The sequence below is a fragment of the Anser brachyrhynchus genome (assembly GCF_964034855.1).
Source record: "Anser brachyrhynchus genome assembly, contig: SCAFFOLD_99, whole genome shotgun sequence".
NCBI lineage: Eukaryota > Metazoa > Chordata > Aves > Anseriformes > Anatidae > Anser > Anser brachyrhynchus.
Window position 1 is genome coordinate 135,858 of NW_027663619.1, and position 22,626 is coordinate 158,483.

Sequence of the window (22,626 nt, forward strand, 5' to 3'; positions counted from 1 at the left end):
TCCCCAGGTCTGGGGGGGGTCCACATTCAATTCTGGAATTTCACACTTCCATTTAAGTCTTCTTCCCCCCCAATATGGGGGTTCGCCCACCCAATTTTGGGGGTTCCTCCCCTAATTTGGGGGGGACACAACCGATTGTAGAGTCCCCCACCCTCCTTTTTTGGGTTCCCCCCTAATATTAAAAGTTCTTCCGCCCAATTTTGGGGGACCCCACAATTTTGACGTTCCTTCCCCTAACTTGGGGCTTCAACCCTTCAATTTTGGGGGGGGCTCCCACCCTCTTATTTTGGCCTTCCGCCCTAATATTAGGCCTAACCCCTAAGAACCTTGACCCCTAACGCTATGGCAACCACGGATCTAACCCTAACCCCTACCCCAACAAACCCTAGAAACCCTAACCCTAAAAACCCTTACAGCCCTAACCCGATAAAATTTACCACACTAAACCCCTGAAGACTGTTCTGGGGGGTCCACATTCAATTCTGGAATTTCACACTTCCGTTTAAGTGTTCTGCCCCCCCAATATGGGGGTTCGCCCACCCAATTTTGGGGGTTCCTCCCCTAATTGGGGGGGACACAACCAATTTTGGGGGGGACACAACCAATTTGGGGGGGGACACAACCAATTTGGGGGGTCCCCCCAATTTTAGAGTCCCCCACCCTCCTTTTTTGGGTTTCCCCCAATATTAAGAGCTCTTCCGCCCAATTTTGGGGGACCCCACAATTTTGACGTTTCTTCCCCTAAATTGGGGCTTCGACCCTTCAATTTTGGGGGGGGCTCCCCCCTTAGTTTGGCCTTCCACCCTAATATTGGGCCTTAGCCCTAAGAACCCTGACCCCTAACACTACGGCTCCCACGGATCTAACCCTAACCCCTACCCCAAAAAACCCTAGAAACCCTAACCCTAAAAACCCTTACAGTCCTAACCCGATAAAATTTACCACACTAGACCTACGCCTAAAAGCCCTAACCCTAAAAATTAAGACCCTCTAAACCCTAACCCAAAACGTAAAGATTCTCAAAGCCCTAACGCTGGAGACCCTAACCTTAAAAAAAAAAAATAAGACCTTAAAACCCTAACCCTAAATACCTGACCATAACTAAAACCCTAAGACCCTAACCCTAAAAACCCTATCAACACTAAAACCACAAAATACTTTAAGACCTTAACACACTAACCCCCAAACCCTAACCCTTATAACTCCAACCCTAACAACCTTAAAATCCTAACCCTAAACCCTGGAAACCCTAACCCTGAAACCCAACCCTAGTGCCTTAGCCCTGAAACCTTAAAACCCTAACACCTTATTAGAAACACTCTGTAACCAATACCATAGGCTCAGGCAAGTATCTCAGTGAGGTAGCATTTTTATTCACGATTGCAATGGCAGGCGTCCCACAAGCCACCTACTAGTTCCATAACACAGTTTATATAATTTTTTTTTTCCTCTCGGTGACCAGGACCCTCCCCAGTTTCCCCATTGACTGGGTAATCCATGTTCACAATCTATCCAGTGCTTCACAGAAAATACACAGCTGCTGGCCTGTTACTAGTCAATTTTATTTTTTTCTTGACTGTTTTCCTCTTTGAGGTGGTAATGTTTCTTACACCGTGATTTCCACCCAATTGCTCTAAGGATTCTGGTTGTCTGCATTTTACAAGGTTGTCTGTTAAGCTTTCTTATCACTGCAAGCATATATCAATACCACCTTCCTTCCCTCTAAACGATGTAACTCTGTGCAAAAACATTTTTATTCCCACAACCTTGATCCCCTTACCCTAAAATCCTTATTCTCTTTAACCCTAACAACTCTAACCACAACCCTAACCCTTCATATCAACCCCCCGACGCTAATGACACTGACTAATGATCCAAACCCCAAACCCCAGGCAACCAACAAAGAAACAGACACAAAGCTGAAAACTACAAAAAAGGCAAAACCCTGGATACAGACCCCAAATCACAAACACGCTACCAAAATGCTACAGAAAAGCCCCAGACGCAGGCCCCAAGCACTACAGCTAGGCCCCAGAAGCTCTAGACACATCCCAAAGCCAAAATGCAATCCCCAAACACTACAGAAAAGCCCCCAAACACCAGACACAGGCTGCAGAAGTCTACAAGCAGGCCCCAGCCACACCCGGATGCAGACCCCAACTGTCCACAAGCAGCTCCCAACCCACCCCCCCCATGAACTGGACCCCCCACCACCACCACCCAGATGCATGCCCCAGGCCCCAGGCCTCAGCCCCAGCCCCCACACCCCAGACTCAGGCCCCAAAGGTGTACAACCAGCTCCCAACTGCCCCCCTCAAAGGGAGGCCCCAAAGCCTGCCAGAGGACCCTAGAGCGTACAAGCAGCTCCCAACCCCCCCGGCACAGGCCCCAACCCCCCCCCCCAGACACAGGCCCCAAAGGTGTACAAGCAACTCCCCATCCTCCCCAGAGGCACGCCCCAAAGGTGTACAAACAGCCCCAACCCCCCAAGACCCAGACCCCTACAGCGTAGAAGCAGCTCCCAACCCCATGCCCCCAAGGCACATGCCCCAACCCCTCCCCCAAGGCAGGCCCTAACAGTGTACAAGCAGCTCCCACCCCCCCCCAGACGCAGGCCCCAAAGGTGTACAAGCAGGCCCCTACAGTATACAAGCAGCTCACAACCACCCCCCCAAAGGCAGGCCCCAACCCCCTCCAGATGCAAGCCCGAAAGGTTAAAACCAGCTCCAACCCCCCAACCCCCCCCGCCCCGCGCAGACGCAGGCCCCAAAGGTGTACAAGCAGTTCCCAACCCCTCCAAGGCAGGCCCCAAAAGTGTACAGGCAGGCCCCTACAGTGTAGAAACGCTCCAACCCCTCCCCTTCCACCTCGAGGGAGGCCCTCCCCCCCCAGTATACACGAAGCTCCCAACCCCCTCTCAGAGGAATGCCTAAAAAAGTATACAAGCAGCTCCTAACACCACCCCCCCCCCCCAAAAGAGGCAGTCCCCAAAGGTGTACAAGCAGGCCCTCAAATCCCTTAGGTGTACAAGCAGGCCCTTCAAATCCTTTAGCCCCTGCGCCAGCTTTATTGGCGAGCAGCGAGGCTGGGGGGGGAGGGGGGCAAGACAGCCTTAAATAAAATACAAATATAGAAAGTGTTATAAATGGCTGTTATAAATCCAAATAGGATTACAATCAAAGTTTACAATTTATTAAACGAATAGAGGCAAGCAAGCAGCGCTGGATGCGCCGGTGATTCAAAGATCATAAATCCAATTTGTTTAAGTGATTTATTCTTTATTGACGGCGCCGGATGCACGGGGGATCTTTCCGCCTATCGTGCATCCCGAAGTGAAAAGCCGTCCCAAATTTATACATCACAGTGATTAATATTTTATTAATGCCTATACATATTCATTATCTAACCCCGCCTACTCTCGCTTCTCATGCTAATCAGTTTTTTGTGTCCTGCGCCTGCGCAGATCCTCTCAGTGGTCTTGGGCAGGGGTCGTCGAGCTGTGGTCGGTGGTCTCAGAGAGGAAGGCCATAAGTCTTCCTCACAGTGTACTTTTCACCCTTGGTCAGGATTCTGCTGATTTAGCTTTCTTCCTAACCGCAAGGACTGTTTTTTCTTCGAATCTTCTGCTCATTATTTTCTTATCTTGGATTCCAATGTCTTGTTCGAGATATATTGCCCGTATATGTCCTATTTCGAGATACATTGTCCGTACATCTGTTTCCTGCCCTACACCTAATGTTCTGTTCTCCTTTAATAGTTTCATTCTTAACCCTTTCTTATCTGGAATCGCCTCAGCTTCCCTAATCAATCCCCCCTTTTCTTTTCCCCATGCAAATTCTTTTGCATTGCATGCCCTTATCATTAGCAGTATCGCAGTAACATACATACAAATATTCCTACTGCCAATAACATAACCAGATCAGTAAAAACTTGTTCTAACTATTGAAAATTGGGTAACCATGAGGTTAACTTATTCCATATTTCCTCAAAGCCCCATGAAATGTTATCCTTACTAATCTTATACAGAACCTTTGTTTGTTTCTATATTTCCTCTATGTCGGTAGAGACCTTTCCGAATACAAAAATTCTTCTTCCCAGCCTCTACGATATGTATCCCTCAATACCTTGCCATGTACTCTCGTCAGGGAAGCTAATATTGCCATTCGTTGTAACAATTTCCAATTCCAAACAAGTATTACAAAAGATAATATTAAACTTATACCAACTAACATCAATAGAACAATAATTGGGTGACACAATGTGTTCAAAATCCCAGTTGCAGTTGGCGACCATCCAAAGAGTTTGTCCCACCAGCTATGATCTGTGTCTTGTTTTACTCTTTGCAAAACTCTGTTTATTTCTTTTGTATCATGGTGGACAGTGATTAAAGTCTTCTCTCCATCTTCCTGAATGCCTTTTAAAATTTTGATCAGGTCTTGGTGTTTAAGTAATTGCTTCACTAGCGTGAGGTTCATCCCAATAGGTGTGGGTAATAACTTGTGATACATTGTGTTGTTGGACTTGATCAACTGGTGGGATACCACTGGTGCTGAATATAAAAAATCACACCCGATGATTCTAACAAAGTTACAAATACAAAAGTTAGAGTGATTTTTGCTAGGTAGAGTTATGTTTTCCTCATCTACTTCTACAAAAGCACAAGCAGTCCTTAAACACACACAGCCTTGACCAATATATACAAGCACAGTCTTTTGACTAGTATTTGGATGAATTTCAAAGTGGCAAACACCTTGCTCAGTGTCAAGACAGACATCCTGAGCATCAATTGTGTTGCTCTCACAAATAAATCCTTGTTGTTCCCGGGTAACACATGATTCTAGATTCACAGACTGCCATTTCCCGTTCTTCATCCGGGCCCAGGTTCTATGCTCCGAAGGATAGAGCACTGTTTCCTCATGATTTAACCCTAGTGCAACAATGGGGTGGATAACATAAACTGTAGCATTACGTATAGTAAGCACAAAGGCAGTAGCCATGTTAATAATGGGATCATAGGTAAAATTTACCAGAGTCCACCAAGATTGGAACTTCTTTTCAAAATCATTGGCATTGTCCCAAACAATCTTTCGGACTTCAGCCGGAAAAATGCCTTCACTTCCTTCCCTAATGATCAAGGCAGCCGTTGCCTGCATCCATAACTGTACCTGTATACAACTAAGAGCTAAAGATACATTATCTTGCGCCATACTAAGTGCATCTATTATTAGTCTGTGGTCCTGGTCTTCAGCCTTTTCCCATATTGGTAACACCTTTGAAACTTGCCATTGGCTAGTTCCCAATGCCAGTAAGGATGATTGCAGGGGCTGTTTTAGTTTTGTCAAATCGCTTGTTGCTGTGGCTAGCTTATTCATTAGTATTTCTGAATCAATTCCATTTAAAACTCCTAATCCTGTTCCTAGCATTCCAGTTAAGTCTCTTTGTGTTCTGCCCCTGAGGTGTACTTGCTTTTGTGACCATATTGTCCAGCCTTCTAATGATGTCTTTAGGAAAGGAGAACAGGCTGGTTGAACTGCTGAGATGTTAATTTGTATTAGCAATTCAACACGCTTGAGAGACCATTCTGGATTAAATAACAATTGTTGTTGGCCTGTGTTCCTTACTACATATGGGCCTGTTTCATAAATTTTGGGTTCCAGCTTGACTGGGGCTTGGGCATAGGTTGTAGGGGAAGGAAGTGCAATAGGGGGTCTCACTGTTGTAGGAAGTATAGCATATATTGTAAAATTTATCATGAGGCTCTCGCCTTCCTTGATCTCGAGCTTTTGACCATTATTAGTCCAAAAACAGTTAACTGCTACAGTCTGTGTTAATATAAAATTATACCAACAATCTAATTTACCTGGGCGGATACAACCTTCTTGTTGGCCACTTTTGGAAGTCGGTTTTACTAAAATCCCCGTTGCTTTCTCGTGGGCTGTTCCATTAATCATACGGCACCCTATTTCAATTTCGTCCCCTACAGTTCTTTGGTGTATCCACCCTTCCCCTAAATTTCGCCATTCTGATAATGCATGTAAATGATCACCATTTGTTCGCCAAATAACCACAACAGCTAACTTTCCATTAATGCTCTTATCCTCTGTGGTTACGGCTTCAGACCAAGGCCACCCACCATTCTCTATCATCATAGAAGCACCTTCCAATTCTTGAATCACAATTACAACTATAAGCCACAGAAATAAAACAATTCTGTTAACTAAATTTCTGCTAACTACATTACTAAATACTCCTGACCATAGTGTCTTCATTTCGCTTGACTGAACTTTAGTTTCAGTTCACCGTCACCCAGCGTTACTTTCCAGGGGGCTTTTGGAGCTTTCTTCACTCTCGAATAATGGATCCAGGCCGTTTGCTCCTTAATCTTGATGGCGGTATGTGTTGTCAGCAGCACCTGGTATGGTCCCGTCCACTTTTCTTCCAAAGGGCGACCTGCAAATGCTTTTACATACACATAATCCCCAGGTTTAAAGGGGTGGATTGGTTGGTCCAGCCCTCTAGCCCTGGTTCCTGAGACAACTTTAGATATTTGATCCAACTGTTTTTGGAGTCCTATTAAATAATTATACAAGTATCCCGACCCCAGTTGCGTCAGGTCCTCCCCGCTGAACAAAAACTGATAGGGTCTTCCGTATAATATTTCAAAAGGGCTTAGATTTTCCTTTGTCCGTGGTTTTACTCTAATTCTAAGTAAAGCCAAAGGGAGAGACTGAGGCCATGATAAATTAGTCTCTTGCCCTATTTTGGCTATTTGTTGTTTGATTAGATGATTCATCTTTTCCACTTGTCCGCTTGCCTGTGGTCTGTAAGGGGTATGGAGTTGCCAGTCTACCCCTAAGACCTTACTTACTTCTTGAACTATTTGCGCACAAAAATGAGAGCCTCTATCTGAGGACATTGCTGCCGGAATTCCGAAACGCGGTATTATCTCATTCAGTAAAACCTTAACCACTTCTCTTGCCTTGTTGGTTCGACAGGGAAAAGCCTCCGGCCACCCGGAAAAAGTATCTGTCAAAACCAACAAGTATCAATACCCCCCTTTTCTTGGCAGTTCTGAAAAATCTATCTGCCATTGTTGTCCTGGATAGTTTCCTTTACTGATTATTCCGAACTTTACGCTATTTTCTGTATTAGGGTTATGATGCAAACAAATACTGCATTGCTGGGTTACTTGTTTTACCGTAGTATACAGATTTCTTCCCACCAAGACTCGACTCAGATTTTTATATAAGGTGTCTGCTCCCCAATGAGTCTTATTATGTTCTGCCATGACCATAGGCCATATTAAATTAGAGGGTAGTACAACCCTATTATCTTTCAGGTATACCCATCCATCACTCCTTGCTTTTCCTCCCAGGTCCCCAATTAACTTTTGATCTTCCCGTGTGTACCTAGGTTCCTGTCCTTCACCTAAAGTTTGTATTTTACCGTCTGGTATTAAAGTGAGCGCTTCTGCCTCAGCCAATCCGGCCACCCTTTTTGCTTCTTGGTCAGCCAATCGGTTCCCTACCTCGAAGTCAGCGGTTCCTTTTTGGTGTCCCCGGCAATGTATAACAGCCACCTTCTCTGGGTGCTTTACCGCTTCCAACAACTTCAAAATCTCCTCAGCATATTTTATTTGTTTTCCTTGGGCCGTTAATAATCCTCGTTCCTTCCAGATAGCCCCATGTGCATGCACCACACCAAATGCATACTTAGAGTCTGTCCAGATATTTACTTTCTTTCCTGCTGCTAGTTCCAATGCCCGCGTAAGGGCAATTATTTCTGCTTTCTGAGCAGACGTCCCAAGGGGTAATGGTTTCGACTCAATTACCTGTTGAGTGGTCGTCACCGCATACCCTGCTTTGCGTTGTCCTTGTTTCACAAAGCTGCTTCCATCAGTATACCATGATTCGTCCGCGTCTTCCAAGGGCTCCTCCTTGAGATCTGGTCGGCTAGAATACACAGTTTCCATAGTTTGGATACAATCGTGGACCACTGGCTCGTCAGGAGCGTTACTAAGGAAAGAAGCTGGGTTCACAATGTTAGTAACCACAATTTCTACGTCATCTTGCTCCACCAGTATTGCTTGGTATTTTAAAAATCTTTGAGGGGATAACCAGTGTGCCCCTTTCTGCTCCAAGACTGCCGAGACAGTGTGTGATACCAGCACGGTTATCTTCTGTCCCATAGTGAACTTCCGAGCCTCCTGTATATTCATGATGACAGCGGCCACCGCTCGAAGGCAACCCGGCCAACCTTTACTTACTTCATCCAGTTGTTTAGAGAAGTAGGCCACAGCTCTCCTGTAGGGGCCCAGCTTCTGTGCCAGCACCCCCAGAGCCATCCCTTGTCTCTCATAGGAGTACAACCAAAAGGGTTTAGACAAGTCCGGTAGACCCAAAGCTGGTGCTCGCATTAACTCCAATTTAAGCTTCTTAAAGGCAGCCCGTGCTTCCCCCGTCCAGACCAATTTCGATTGGTTATTCTTGATGAGGTCATATAGGGGTTTTACAATTAGTCCATAATTATTAATCCATAGACGGCACCAACCTGTCATCCCTAGAAAAGTTTGTAATTCCTTAATGGTCTGTGGTTCTGGGGTACGGCAGATAGTTTCTTTCCGTTCTGTTCCTAACTCCCTTTGTCCCCCTGAAATCTCAAACCCCAAGTAAGTTACACGTGACTGAATCAGCTGAGCCTTCTGTTGAGAGACTCGATACCCATTCAAACCCAGAAAATTAAGGAGACTTATCGTCCATTGCATGCAGCTGCTCCTATTCTCAGTGGCTATCAAAAGGTCATCAACGTATTGCAGCAGAACTCCTTCGGTGTTTGGGGCCTCCCAAACCTCAAGCTCTTTTGCTAGTTGATTCCCAAAAATCGTGGGGCTGTTTTTGAATCCCTGCGGCAATACGGTCCAGGTCAATTGAGCCTTTCGTCCTGAGTCTGGATTTTCCCATTCAAAAGCAAAAAGCTTCTGACTTTCTGGGGCTAAAGTCAGGCAGAAGAAGGCATCTTTTAAATCCAGTACGGTAAACCAAACTAAATTATCTTTTAATTTAGTCAGTAATGTGTACGGGTTGGCTACCACAGGGTGTATATCTTCAGTGATCTTATTTATAGCTCTTAAATCCTGCACTAATCTATAGTTCTTCCCATCTGGCTTCTTAATTGGTAGTATAGGAGTATTATATTTCAGATTCACACTCAACCAGCAGTCCATGTTTTAAAAACTTATCCACTATCCCCTTAATTCCTTTCCTGTCTTCTAATCTTAGGGGATATTGCTTAATCTTAACTGGCCTTTCCCCTGGCTTTAATCTCACCACTATCGGGGCTGCATTTTTGGCTCGCCCAGGGATGTCAGTAGCCCAGACTCCTGGGTAAACTTGGTCTAAAATCTCCGAAGGTACTTTACCGATGGGGTCTGCTTGTATCAGCGTTAAGCTTAGCGCGGTTATCAGCTTTTCTTCTCTCACCTTTAACCCCACCTTCCCTTTTTCAAAGACAATTTCCGCTTCTAATTGTTCTAGTAAATCTCGCCCCAGCAAAGACTTCGGGGATCCTGGTAAATATAAAAACCTATGTATTCCCATCTGTTTCCCTAACTTATATTTTAAAGGCCTTAGGAAAAAGGCTTTCTCGTGCTGGCCTGTAGCTCCTATCACCGTCACAAAATCCTCATCCTCTGGTATCAATTTCTGGTTTAACACAGAATAAGTCGCTCCTGTGTCAATTAAAAACTCCACTTCCTGTCCTGATTTCCCTAGCTTAATTTTAACCAGCGGATCTGCTAGGGTAGAATCCCCCGGTCCACTTCATTGGTCGGGAGATACACTAGCTACCATCAACCTGTTCTTCTCCCATTGTTTCCGACATTCCCTTTTCCAATGACCCACTTCCCTACAATATGCACACTGATTCGGTCTCAGGGGAGGCTTTACTGACCTTCCCCTTATCCCATTCCCTCTTCCTTTTCCCCGAAAAGGTTCTTCTTGCCTCTGTAAGGCCGCAACAGTTGCCGCAGCAATAGCCCTACCCAGCCTTTGTTTCTCATTCCCTTCTCGATTCCTAAATACCCTCCATGCCTCTTCCACCAGCCTTTCTAAATCTCTCACATCCGGCTCTTTCATTTTCTGAAGCTTCCGCCTTATATCGTCCGCAGACTGACCCAAGAACAATGATACTAGCTGGACTTTACCTTCCTCAGAAGAGGGGTCTATCGTTGTAAATTTTTGCATTGCTGTCCTTAGCCGATCGAGAAATTCTGACGGGGTCTCAGTTTGCCCCTGTTTTATGGTATATAACCTAGACCAGTTTACAGACTTTGGTATCGCACTTTCCAAGGCGATCCTAATCCATTCCTGATATCTTTTTAATAACCTATAATCACCCTCATCATTATAGTCCCAGTTTGGGTCCACTCTGGGCACATATACCTCCACAGTTCCAGGTAAAACTGACGTTACCTGGGTCTGTACTTGAGTTTGTGCATTCTTAATTACCAGTTGCTTTTCCAGTTTCCGATAATGCTGCCAGCATTATCTCTATATCTTTCCAATCGGGATTTAAATTCTTTCCAATCAGCTCAAACCTCCGGGCCACTGATTCTGGATCATCCCGGTATCCTTTCACAGCTTCCTTCCGTGAATCTAACTCGGCAGTTGTGAAAGGTACTTTTATCCGAGCTGGTCCGTTAGCCCCCATAGCCTGTCGTAACGGGGCTTGAATAACGGGCCCGACCTTACTTCGGGTTTGAGCCGTGATCGGGGTAAAGTCTCCATTCCCCCAACTCTCATTTTTCTTATCTATTCTGCCGTTTCCTGGTCTCGCCCCCACGCCTTGTTCTATTATCTGGGGCGGGAGGACATAATCCTCCATTCTCTCCTCTGACTCATTCAATTTCAAACATCTCTGCCCGATACTGCACGCCGAACAACATCTTTTCATTTTTCCTGCCCCTTCCTTCTTCATATCCTTTTCTATTGCCAGGATCAAAGGATCCTGTGGGGCTAAGTTAATTCCACACTCCTTCTGCCATTCCGGGTGGTTTCTCAAAGTGAAAAACATATCTGCGTATGACACCTCATCCCACTTTCCCTCTCTCCTTAGAAACAACATTAACTGTAGTAAAGTATTATAATTTAAGGTTCCATTCAGTGGCCATTTCCCTCACAATCCAACTTATAAAGTGGCCACCATTGATTACAATATTTTATCAACGTTTTCTTATTTTCAGTTCCACCGGGGGATCCCCCTATATTTTTCCAATGACTCAAGATACATCCCAACGGGCTTTTCTTTGGAATCCCACTACTCTGCTGCCCCCCCATGTTACAGTTCAGAATGTTTCTTGTTACACAATACAAGCCGGCAGCTTTCCACAATAACACCAAGATCCTAGTAACGTTATAAAGTGTACAATCAAAATCCCAAAGACAATAGCCAAGGTCAAGTTCCACATTTAAACACAACGTAACACTAACCTCGCATGCAAAGGTTATTTGTTTCCCAACAGCAACTGAGTGCTTTCCAAAAAACCAAATGCCGTCCTGCAGAAAACTTTTACTTTCCGACTTACAGACGACCCCAATTGACCGGTCAACCAAATAAACCAAAATAAAGAATATAATCACTTACAATGATGGGGTCCGTGTCTGCCTCCGCAGTGATCCGTTGAGTCGAGGAGTCCCTCCGGGAAATCCCGGGGGTACCCTAGGGAGTCCTGTTCCCAGCGGGTCCTGCGGTCCGACAGAGAAGAAGTCCCATCTGGGTCGCCAGATTGATTCAAAGATCATAAATCCAATTTCTTTAAGTGATTTATTCTTTATTGACGGCGCCGGATGCACGGGGGATCTTTCCGCCTATCGTGCATCCCGAAGTGAAAAGCCGTCCCAAATTTATACATCACAGTGATTAATATTTTATTAACGCCTATACATATTCATTATCTAACCCCGCCTACTCTCGCTTCTCATGCTAATCAGTTTTTTGTGTCCTGCGCCTGCGCAGATCCTCTCAGTGGTCTTGGGCAGGGGTCGTCGAGCTGTGGTCGGTGGTCTCAGAGAGGAAGGCCATAAGTCTTCCTCACAGTGTACTTTTCACCCTTGGTCAGGATTCTGCTGATTTAGCTTTCTTCCTAACCGCAAGGACTGTTTTTTCTTCGAATCTTCTGCTCATTATTTTCTTATCTTGGATTCCAATGTCTTGTTCGAGATATATTGCCCGTATATGTCCTATTTCGAGATACATTGTCCGTACATCTGTTTCCTGCCCTACACCTAATGTTCTGTTCTCCTTTAATAGTTTCATTCTTAACCCTTTCTTATATGGAATCGCCTCAGCTTCCCTAATCACCGGGAGTCTCTGCTCCCCCAGGACGCACACCTGTTACGTAAGGCGGCTGGTTTTGATGCTCCCAGGCTAATACATATTCATTACTACTTCGAGAAGAGGCAGGGTTATTAGAATTGGTTTCCGGAATCCGAAACCCCTCCCAGGGGCGCCTGCGTACCAGTCTCTGGTGGTCTCTCGGGGCTTGCTCGGGCTGAATGCTGGTTGTCTTCCTCCCAGGCTTTTGTCCTTCAATTGTCCTTCAGCTCCCCCTTCCTCCTCGTTTGGGAGCCTCTGCGCCGGATTTCAGAAACTCTAGCAACATCCCCTGCAGTAGTCAGCACTTTTCCCTAAAAACCCCTTTGTTCTCTTATCACCTAGACCCGGGCCTCGATGTTAACCCTTCAAATCCCTTAGTGACACGAATTGCTGGACCATTCCTTACAAAAGGAAGGATAAAATATGTAGAGGAGCAATGGCACACGCGAAAGCCCAGCGCCGTGGGCAGAGGCAGCGAAGGTTGACGGCAGAACAGTGCTCGGTTTGAACACGGAGAGGGAAAGCGAGGGGAAGGTGGCCGAAGCCGGCCGCAGTCTCTGAGCTCTCCTCCTCCTGATTGTTTTCTCTCAAAGCCATTTCTGTCTGTGTGCGGGCACCCGGAGCCGGCAGAAGTCCCCGTGAAGTCCTTCGGCAGGACGGAGGGCTGCGTGGGCTCCAGTGAGAGAGGGAGTTAGGAGAATCTTATCAAGTAGAGATAGACCGCTGACAGCGTTAAACTAGGATGCTACTTAGCGTCTTTGCTAACTATGGTGCATTGTGCCAATTAACTAAAGCAAGAAGCCTTGGGCCCCTTACCAAGGTCAGTCTCCTAATAAGAGAGTGAGCCTATCTTAAGAAACTGGGAGAAACTGGTCCTGCAGATGGACAAGAGCCAAGGAGCAACTGAGTCTGTGCAAAGACAAGAGGTCAACTAGCGGTGACGAGGAAGAGTCATCAATCTTCATGCCCACGACCTCCCGTGCTGCCCAGCGCTGAATAAACATACCTACTTTACAATCTCACTGATTGTGGAGTCCCTTTTCCGCAAGTCACTAGCAGCGGTTTCTTCCGCAGAGGTTTTCCCAGAGCCGCTTCAAAGCTTCCCTCGCGGAGCTGGGGCGTCGCAGGGGGTCGTCAAAGCACGCACGCGCACACACACACACACGCACACACACACACACAGGCGTTGTTGTCCAAACAGAAAGTATTTACAACAAATTCGACAAGCGGTTTTCCTCTGCCAGCAGCAAATGCCTGAGGGCCCCTACAGCTTCACAAATCATAGCACAAAGAGCCTAAAGTTCCTCTAAAATTTAGGGAAATGATTCAAAATAGATCTGCTAGGGGAAAACGATCACTGGCGGCAGGGTACACAATACACGCGAGTCTCAGCTCTCCTCCGCAGGGTCAGTGCCCACGCCCAAGTGCAACGCCGATGGCACCCGAACATTTGCTGTAGCAGGCAGCAGAGCCAGCAGCTCAGGGGAGCAGTTTTAAAAACCAGGAGGCACTTAAACCAACCCTTAATTGACCCAGTTACTGCAGGAGAGTCCCGACTACTCGCCCTGGAGTCCTACTGTCACCAGCAAAAAGCACCAACCAAAGCTTGGGGGAACTTTGGTACAGCACAAGAGAAGGGAGTGGGGGTAGCGTAGCCGTATCGCAGAGCTGCTGCTTTTCACACCATTTTATCATCCCTGATAATTGAAAGTAAGGCCGGGTGGGCTGACCCCAGCACCACCACTCCTGGCAGCATGTTTGGTCCACAACGCTAGAATAATTATTTTGCTCCCTCCCGCCCCTACAGCTTCATCATCTGAAAAGATTACAGTCAAAACAATGGCATACACAAATAAAAGTCAAGAGTTGATGTTATAAATGACTGGGTCCCAAATAGGATTACAATCAAAGTTTACAATTTATTAAATGAATAGAGGCAAGCAAACAGCGCTGGGTGCGCCGGGAGTCTCTGCTCCACCAGGACGCACACCTGTTACGTAAGGCGGCTGGTTTTTATGCTCCTAGGCTAATACATATTCATTACTACTTCTAGAAGAGGCGGGGTTATTATAATTGGTTTCCCGAATCCGAAGTCCTCCCAGGTGCGCCTGCTTATCAGTCTCTGTTAGTTTCTTGGGGGCCGCTCGGACAGGGAGGCTCATATTCTTCCTCCTTATCTAGTGGTCTCTTGGCCGGCTGCCAGAAGTTACTGCACGTCCGTGCAAAGTCAGCAGTTTTTCTCTGAAGAAATCCCTTTGTTCTCTTCTCGCCTAAACCCAGGCCTCGATGTTAACCCTTCACACCCCTTAGTGGCACGAATTGCTGGACTATTCCTTACAATTCCTCCCTTTTTTTATTTTTAATATCATCAATTCGTGTCTCTTCTTCAACTTTTGTTAGTAGCAGTTGGATTTCATCAGTCAGTTCTCGGGGTGTCCATTTCTTAAGCATCATTATCGACACATCACCTTTTCTCTCCCAAAGTCATCACAAATTGGGTGCTATTTATTATCCGCCGTATCAACAACGTAAAGCAAGGTATCATACAAGGTATAAACAATAATGTCATTACACCACATAAAAATAAAAATAGCATCCTTTTAACCCATGGTCCACCGGGCAACCATGAAAAGAAATCCCAATCCATACCCTTCCAAGTTTGTACTGGGACGTGGGCTAGCTTTTTAATTTCTTTTGTTATCTGCTTAACCACTTTTCCATTATCATCAATTTGTAAACAACAATTAGAATCGTTCAGTTTTCCACACACTCCCCCTTCTTCTGCTAGTAAATAGTCTAAGACCATTCTACGTTGAAAGATAGCATTCCTCATCTGAGTGGATTGATCAGCCAGAAGATCCAAGGTCATCGCTGTTTAATTGGTTACAACTTCGAGGATAGCTTGCGACCTAATTGTTCGGTTCAAATTATAAATAGGTTCTCGGGCTCCTGATACCAACTCATTCGGGTTCCAGGTAGCTGGCCCATAATGCTGTATGATTCTTTCAGGAGGCCATTCATCCTTTCCCCATTTTTGGGCACTATCCCCGGATAAGGAAGTATCAATAGATCGTTTTACTCTGTTCAGGTCATCATATAATCTTATTCCTAAATGATTTCCTTGTGTTTGTGACAATAAAAAGAACAAGGGTCTTATGTACCCCCCATAGCATATTCCCGACCAGTTTCCAGGTAGCCTCTTGTAAGCATGTTTGCCACACACCCAATAATGTCCCTTTAGGGCCCACGTCGTTTGGAAAAGGACCATCCCATCCATCTTTACCCTTTGGGGCGTGATAATACAGAGTGTCCTTGTTACCGAGTGGTCCTGTTACAATGTCTGCCCCGTTTGTACTCGTATATGCACGCTTCCAAGCTCCCACGTTGGGTTTCCACTTACAGTCACAATTCAGTTCTCTTTGGCGACCTGTCATATTATAAGCCTTTTTCGCCGTCCAATCTTGAGAGTGTGGGAAGCGCCTTCAATCAGGGGGTTGGGCCCGCTTTCAGAGCTTGTGTTACCATTCAGCCCTTCAGGGTGATCCAGCTCCTGGAAAAACTAATCACAATTTTATTATGGGTTTAAAAGGTTCTCATGTTATTTTTCTCAGGACAAACTGATCTTGGTGTGGGAGAAGTCCGGTCGAGGCACTCTCACTCGGCGGTCAATACCCATAGGGGTTGCCTCCCTCGGTAGACCATACACGCCGCAGTGGAGGGTCCTACCCCGGTCTTGCCTTCTCCCTTTCCTCCCTTCAGCCTTGTCCTCTTTATCCAGTGCCCTTAATTCATGCAGAACCTCATTGCTGGGATATCAGTTCCTCTTTAGTCTCAGTTTCAGTTCCCCAGGAGTGGACTCAACCCTCCAGGCTTCGGTAGTTATTGGTCCTTTTATTCTGGATGCGTGGGTCCAACCCCTTCTTGCTGTTCTCACAGCTGTTTCAGTAGTAAGTAAAACAAGGTACAGTCCCTCCCATCGGGGGTTCAATGATTCTTCTCTCCAGGTTTTTATTAAGACCTTGTCTCCTGGTTGTATTTTATGAATAGCAAATCCTAAAGGTGGTGTCTGAGTCATCATCCCAATTTCTCTTATCTCCTGTAATCTCCTTCCAATGGTAATTATGTATTTCTGGATACTATGATCCTCAACTACATTGTTCCCTAGGGGCATCCCTTGAGAATAAGGCATACCATATAACATTTCATATGATGATAATCCAGTCTCACTGTGTGGTTTAGTTCTTATGTTTAAAAGTGCCAATGGTAAGCATTTCGTCCAGGGCAGCTGTGTCTCGATCATTAACTTAGCCAATTGTTGTTTTATTGTTTGATTCATCCTTTCTACTTTCCCTGAGCTTTGTGGGTGCCACGGAGTGTGGTATTCCCACTGAATACCTTTCAAGGGGTACATCCTTCAAATCTTTGTGGCTGGCGTATGTTCGATTATTTGCACACAACTGTGTTCCAACGGTCCTTCTTCTGGAACAGTTCCTAGAAATACTGCTGGATATAACAGGTTAGTCGTTTTCAAGGTTATGTCATCTTGTTCAGTTAGGATTGCCTGATATTTCATCATCCAGCTGGGTGATAACCAGTGCCCCCCCCCCCCCCCTTTGTTCCAAAACGGTTGTTACCATATGTGGTCCAAAAACTTCAATACGTTTTCCCATTTGAAGGCAAATAATTTTCTACTATCTTTATCAAGAGGTATGCAAAAGAAGGCATCCTTTAAATCTATCACGGTAAACCATTTATATTTCTCTTTCACAGATGTTAACAATGTGTAAGGATTAGCTACTACCGGGTGAATATCCTTTGTTATTTCATTTATTGCTCTAAGATCTTGTACAAATCTATACTCGCCATTCGGCTTCTTTACTGGAAAAATTGGAGTATTGTATTCCGATTTACATTCTTCCAGAATCTGATATTTGAGAAATTTGTCAATAATTTTCACCATTCCCATGCCTAGCTTCTATCTTAAGTGGATATTGTTTGATTCGAACAGGTTTGGCTCCTTCCTTTAATTCCACCTTTACCGGTTGTGCCAGTTTCGACTTCCCTGGTACATCTGTTTCCCGTACTGTTGCTATAACTGCATTTTCTACTTCTCTTGGAATATTAACAAAGGGTTTATCTTTGATCATTAGGATTTGGCCTACTTTGGACTCAGGTACCTTCATTATTAATTCTCCATCCTCAAAGGTTATTGTTGCATCTAATTTGGCTAATAGATCCCGTCCCAAGAGTGGCATCGGGCATTCTGGTACATACTAAAATTTATGGGTTAGTTCCTCACCCCCAAAACGCAAATCAAGGGGTCGTAAGAATGACCATTCTTCCTCTTTCCCTGTGGCTCCAATTATTGTAGTTGTCTTAGTTCCTAATCGTCCTTTTAAACTATTTAACACTGAATATGTTGCTCCTATTACATTTACAGCCTAATTAACACAGAGAAAGAAGCTCCCATAACCAACAAAAAATTCAAGCCTCTGTCTTCGTTTCCTAGCTTTATTTCAACTAGTGGACCTGCTAGGGTAGATGCCCCAGGTCCCCATCATTCCTGACTGTTGTTTGTCCTGCAGCCTAAGACAATTTCTTTCTGATATCAGGGGCTGATTGCCCTGGAAAGAGGTTAGCCAGTTGCCTCTCTCTCTCTTTTTTTTTTTTTTTTTTTTAAGCCAGGTCCATTTTTTTTTTTTTTTCATTGCATTTCAAAGTTGGTCCAGAAATTCAAAAATTCCATAAATTCCATAGGGGTTTCTTTTGGACCTTGTTGGAACAGATTCTCAATTCCCAATAGCCAATTTAACCAGATTTTAGTATTTACATAATTTCCGGGGTGATTAGGGTCTCAGTGAGGGGGTCGCTCAGGGGAATGCAATCGTTGAAAGTTCCCTGAGCGGTCCCATTGGCAATCTGAGCTCACACAGGAACTCAGGTTGTTTCAAGAGTTAGCTGCTTTTCTGTTTCCACGACAACTCTCTCGGACCCATCATGGTCCCTCCGCCCCAGAGGGCTCACACCGTGATTTTGAGATCTCAGCCTCGGGTTGAGGCGGAACTATCAGAATTCCTACATCCTCTTTCCCTGCTCATTCAGCATCAAAATGCTCTGTTAAATACTACATGCCACACAACCTTTAACACCTTCAACAATCCTTTTAACACTTCCTTTATCTTTCTCCAGCCCGTACTTTTCTAATGCCAACACCAAAGGCTCAGTCAGGGGCCAACTTAATTCCAAACCTTTTCCCTCCAACATGCTGAAACAACATATCACTATACAACATTTCATCCTATTTTCCTTCTCTCCTCAAAAACATTAATTGCAAGACACTGTTATAGTCGATTGATCCATAAAGTGGCCATTTAGTTTATATAGTGGCCACCATTGATTGCAATACTTAGTGAAAGTCCTCTTGCTTTCTGTGCCCCCATTTCTAACAATATCCTTCCAATGTGCCAATATGCACCCGAGGAGGCTTTTTTTTTTTTTTTGGACGTCTTTGTTTTGGATTTTACCCATTTCCTTGATTTCCCATTCCCTTTTATTTATTTATATTAGTTACTGTCCCTTGTTTCAATTTCCACACAAACCATTTTATTGCAGGTTTTTACTATCTTTTCCTAATCTTCTTCCCAAATGTCCCAATTCTCTGGGATTAAACTCTTCTTTCCACATACAAACTTTACTATTTCAGATTATTAATGAGCCCCATTCCAATCATAAATCCGCAGGACTTCGGAAAAACACCTGAAGCACTCAGCCTTCTGTCTTCTAGACAAACAATAACACCTTTTCCACAAAATTTACATTTCAATAAGACCGAATTTCAAGCCAAATGCTAATTTTTCTCATGCACTTTGTTAGTAAGCCTACACAAAACAAGGAATCACTCCTGTGTATCCGTCAAGATGGGGGTTTAAAAAGGTATTGAGGCCTAAATAAATTCGCTCTCCCCCTTCTTACCGAATTCCCAGGGCTCAGGCCCGAACCACCAAAGAAGTGACTCTCCGTTCTACCACTTTGATAATCAGTCAGCCCCGCTCCCCCGATACTTGGGAAACTGACCGAACACCACCGCGAATATAGCCAAACTTCTAAACTGTTACTTAGATAATGCTCCCACCTTCCTCCTTGACACAGTCAAAACATTTAAGAACAAAACAGGATTACAAGATGCACCACCGGGGGTGGATTGTTAGGATATAGAGGTGGTAGGTTATCCAATGACTCCCATTCATCATCTTTTTCTTTTTCCTTTTTTTTTTTTTATTTTTTATTTTTTATTTTTTTGTTCTCTTCTTCGTCAAACTTCTCGTCTGCTTTTAGTGTAAATATTGAGGCTGGAAAAGGACGTGAGATCCTGATCCATAATCCTGCATAATCACTTTCCTCCTGGCTAAAAGGTTCCTTTGAATTAACATGTATATTTAAGGCCTGGCAAACCCAGTCTTCAAAGGATCCGAAAACGGGCCAAAAGACATGTGGTCTTAAAGGCTCCTTTGGCCATTCTGTCATACAATACTGAACCATTTTTAATTTACTTTTTCCCTTTTCCGGGGCCCCTATCGTTCCAATTTCTAATCATTATCCCTAATGGACTTTCTGGTGGTATGTCTGGTAATTTGCTCCCTTTTCTCTGGTCCCGGGTCTTCAATTTTGTCTGACCCATCTAGGAATTTTACTGTGGCAATTCCTACAGCCCTTGGTTGCCTTAGTGAGAGTGTCTTGCAGGGGGTTTAGGACCTATCACCCACCCACGAATCCTATAGGAATCGCTTCGGTCCTTCACCGGCCAAGTCCCTCGCGGGAGATTGGAACCGCGGTTAGAAGACCTCCACAATCGCTTCGGAACTACGTTCCGTCTCAGTCACACTCTCACACACACAGGCAACCGAAACCCACCCAACCGAACGGTATACGCCTTAAATACTTACGACTCCGTCGTCTTCGTTCGGATCTTCGCGCGCAGAATTACGGGCAAAATATAGTGCTGCAGCCGGCAAAGGGAGCTCATAAAAAAATCTAAATCTTTGCTTGCCCTTATTCAGGTTCAAGATGGCATTAGCGCCGACCTGACTCGAACAGGAGCCACCAAATGGTGGGGGCGCCCCTCCTAGATCAAGTCAGAATTCAGGAACCAAGACCATCCCGGACGAGCCCCCAATTGTTATAAATGACTGGGTCCCAAATAGGATTACAATCAAAGTTTACAATTTATTAAATGAATAGAGGCAAGCAAACAGTGCTGGGTGCGCCGGGAGTCTCTGCTCCACCAGGACGCACACCTGTTACGTAAGGCGGCTGGTTTTTATGCTCCTAGGCTAATACATATTCATTACTACTTCTAGAAGAGGCAGGGTTATTATAATTGGTTTCCCGAATCCGAAGTCCTCCCAGGTGCGCCTGCTTATCAGTCTCTGTTAGTTTCTCGGGGGCCACTCGGACAGGGAGGCTCATATTCTTCCTCCTTATCTAGTGGTCTCTTGGCCGGCTGTCAGAAGTTACTGCACGTCCGTGCAAAGTCAGCAGTTTTTCTCTGAAGAAATCCCTTTGTTCTCTTCTCGCCTAAACCCAGGCCTCGATGTTAACCCTTCACACCCCTCAGTGGCACAAATTGCTGGACTATTCCTTACAGTTGACATAGTAACTCCGGGATTTGGGTATCAACTGTCCGAGAAATCAGAACACCCAGAACATTTGCTGTAGCAGGCAGCAGAGCCAGCAGCTCAGGGGAGCAATTTTAAAAACCAGGAGGCACTTAAACCAACCCTTAATTGACCCAGTTACTGCAGGAGAGTCCCGACTACTCGCCCTGGAGTCCTACTGTCACCAGCAAAAAGCACCAACCAAAGCTTGGGGGAACTTTGGTACAGCACAAGAGAAGGGAGTGGGGGTAGCGTAGCCGTATCGCAGAGCTGCTGCTTTTCACACCATTTTATCATCCCTGATAATTGAAAGTAAGGCCGGGTGGGCTGACCCCACCACCACCACTCCTGGCAGCATGTTTGGTCCACAACACTAGAATAATTATTTTGCTCCCTCCCGCCCCTACAGCTTCATCATCTGAAAAGATTACAGTCAAAACAATGGCATACACAAATAAAAGTCAAGAGTTGACATAGTAACTCCGGGATTTGGGTATCAACTGTCCGAGAAATCAGAACACCCAGGCTTCACAATGTGCCCAACATCGAGCTGTGCCAAGGCGGGGGCGGAAGGAAGAAGCTTTCCGTTTAAGCCTTCAGAGCATCGCTCCATCACTACGTCAATTCACAGCCACCACAGCGTGCCGATGGACATCTTTCTGTGCCAAAAGAAACAAGTGCTTTGTCCTCTTGATATCAAAGGTAGCCACCTATAGTTACGGAACCATGCACAAGACCTTAACTCTGACCAGCAGGAAAACTTAGGACAACTGAGTGCAGATCCTGCCAATTTCTACCAGTTCCAACTGTGCTTTAAGTCTCATTGCAAAGCCTCAGTTAGAAAAAGGATCACCTCAGGGTATCCAACAAGAAGAAGAGTTGTTTTCTTTTTTTTTTTTTTTTTTTTTTTTTAATATACCATAGGACTATGCAGTTCAATCATCAATCATCTTGGAAAGCTCAAGGAGGAGGTCATCCTCATCCTTCCCTGGGTCCAAGTCGAGCTCGGCTTCCAGTATGCCGTCTGAGAGTTCCCAAAGTAGCATCTCTAAATCCTCGTCTACAGATACGGGCGCGTTGCCTGTGGAACTCAGCCGGCGTGTCCTTGCTTCTTCTAGCTGGGAAGAAGCTGAAGTCGAGCTTGAGAACTCCATTGGCTCCACGGATTCTGCCTGGCTTCCAAGATGTGCTTCAGGTCTTGGCAGAGCAAGGAAGAGAACAATCAGTATATGCCATTTCTTAACGGGAAATCCCTTTTCTGCAAACCGGCTCTTAAAACCGTAGCCAACCCCTCCTGCACTTCAATCTTACCCAGGGATTGTTATTCAATTAACCCAGGGCTACATTTAGAGCCCAATATATTAGCAGGTACATTTTTCAGTTTGGGGGTTTCTCTGTGAAGCCAGAGCACCCGGAGTCTAGCAAAGATGGGAAACCAACATGGCCTCCCGGAAGCCCAGTGTCCGAGAACTACATCTCCCGGCATGCTCTGGGAAAACAATATGGACTCCCGGAAACCCGGTGGCCAAGAACTACATTTCCCAGCACTCCCCAGAAAATTGAGCCTCGCAGCGTGCCGTAGGACGCCATTTTTTGCTCT

General features: G+C 45.3%; 3 long non-coding RNA genes across 3 annotated transcripts in view; 1 reads left to right on the top strand and 2 right to left on the bottom strand.

Annotated features, from left to right (window-relative positions):
• Window positions 1-20,330, bottom strand: part of LOC308187157 — a 38,546-nt gene extending 18,216 nt beyond the window's left edge. The window contains exon 1 of the long non-coding RNA XR_013944489.1: window positions 20,316-20,330. This is a non-coding gene — a long non-coding RNA (uncharacterized lncRNA). The remainder of the gene's footprint in view (window positions 1-20,315) is intronic.
• LOC308187156 lies at window positions 3,851-7,825 on the bottom strand. Its single transcript, XR_013944488.1, has 2 exons — window positions 5,820-7,825; window positions 3,851-5,092 (listed from the first exon to the last, which is right to left on the bottom strand). It is a non-coding gene; the product is annotated as an uncharacterized lncRNA (long non-coding RNA).
• LOC308187162 lies at window positions 5,091-6,465 on the top strand. Its single transcript, XR_013944494.1, has 2 exons — window positions 5,091-5,715; window positions 5,809-6,465. It is a non-coding gene; the product is annotated as an uncharacterized lncRNA (long non-coding RNA).
• Window positions 20,331-22,626: the final 2,296 nt, after the last annotated feature.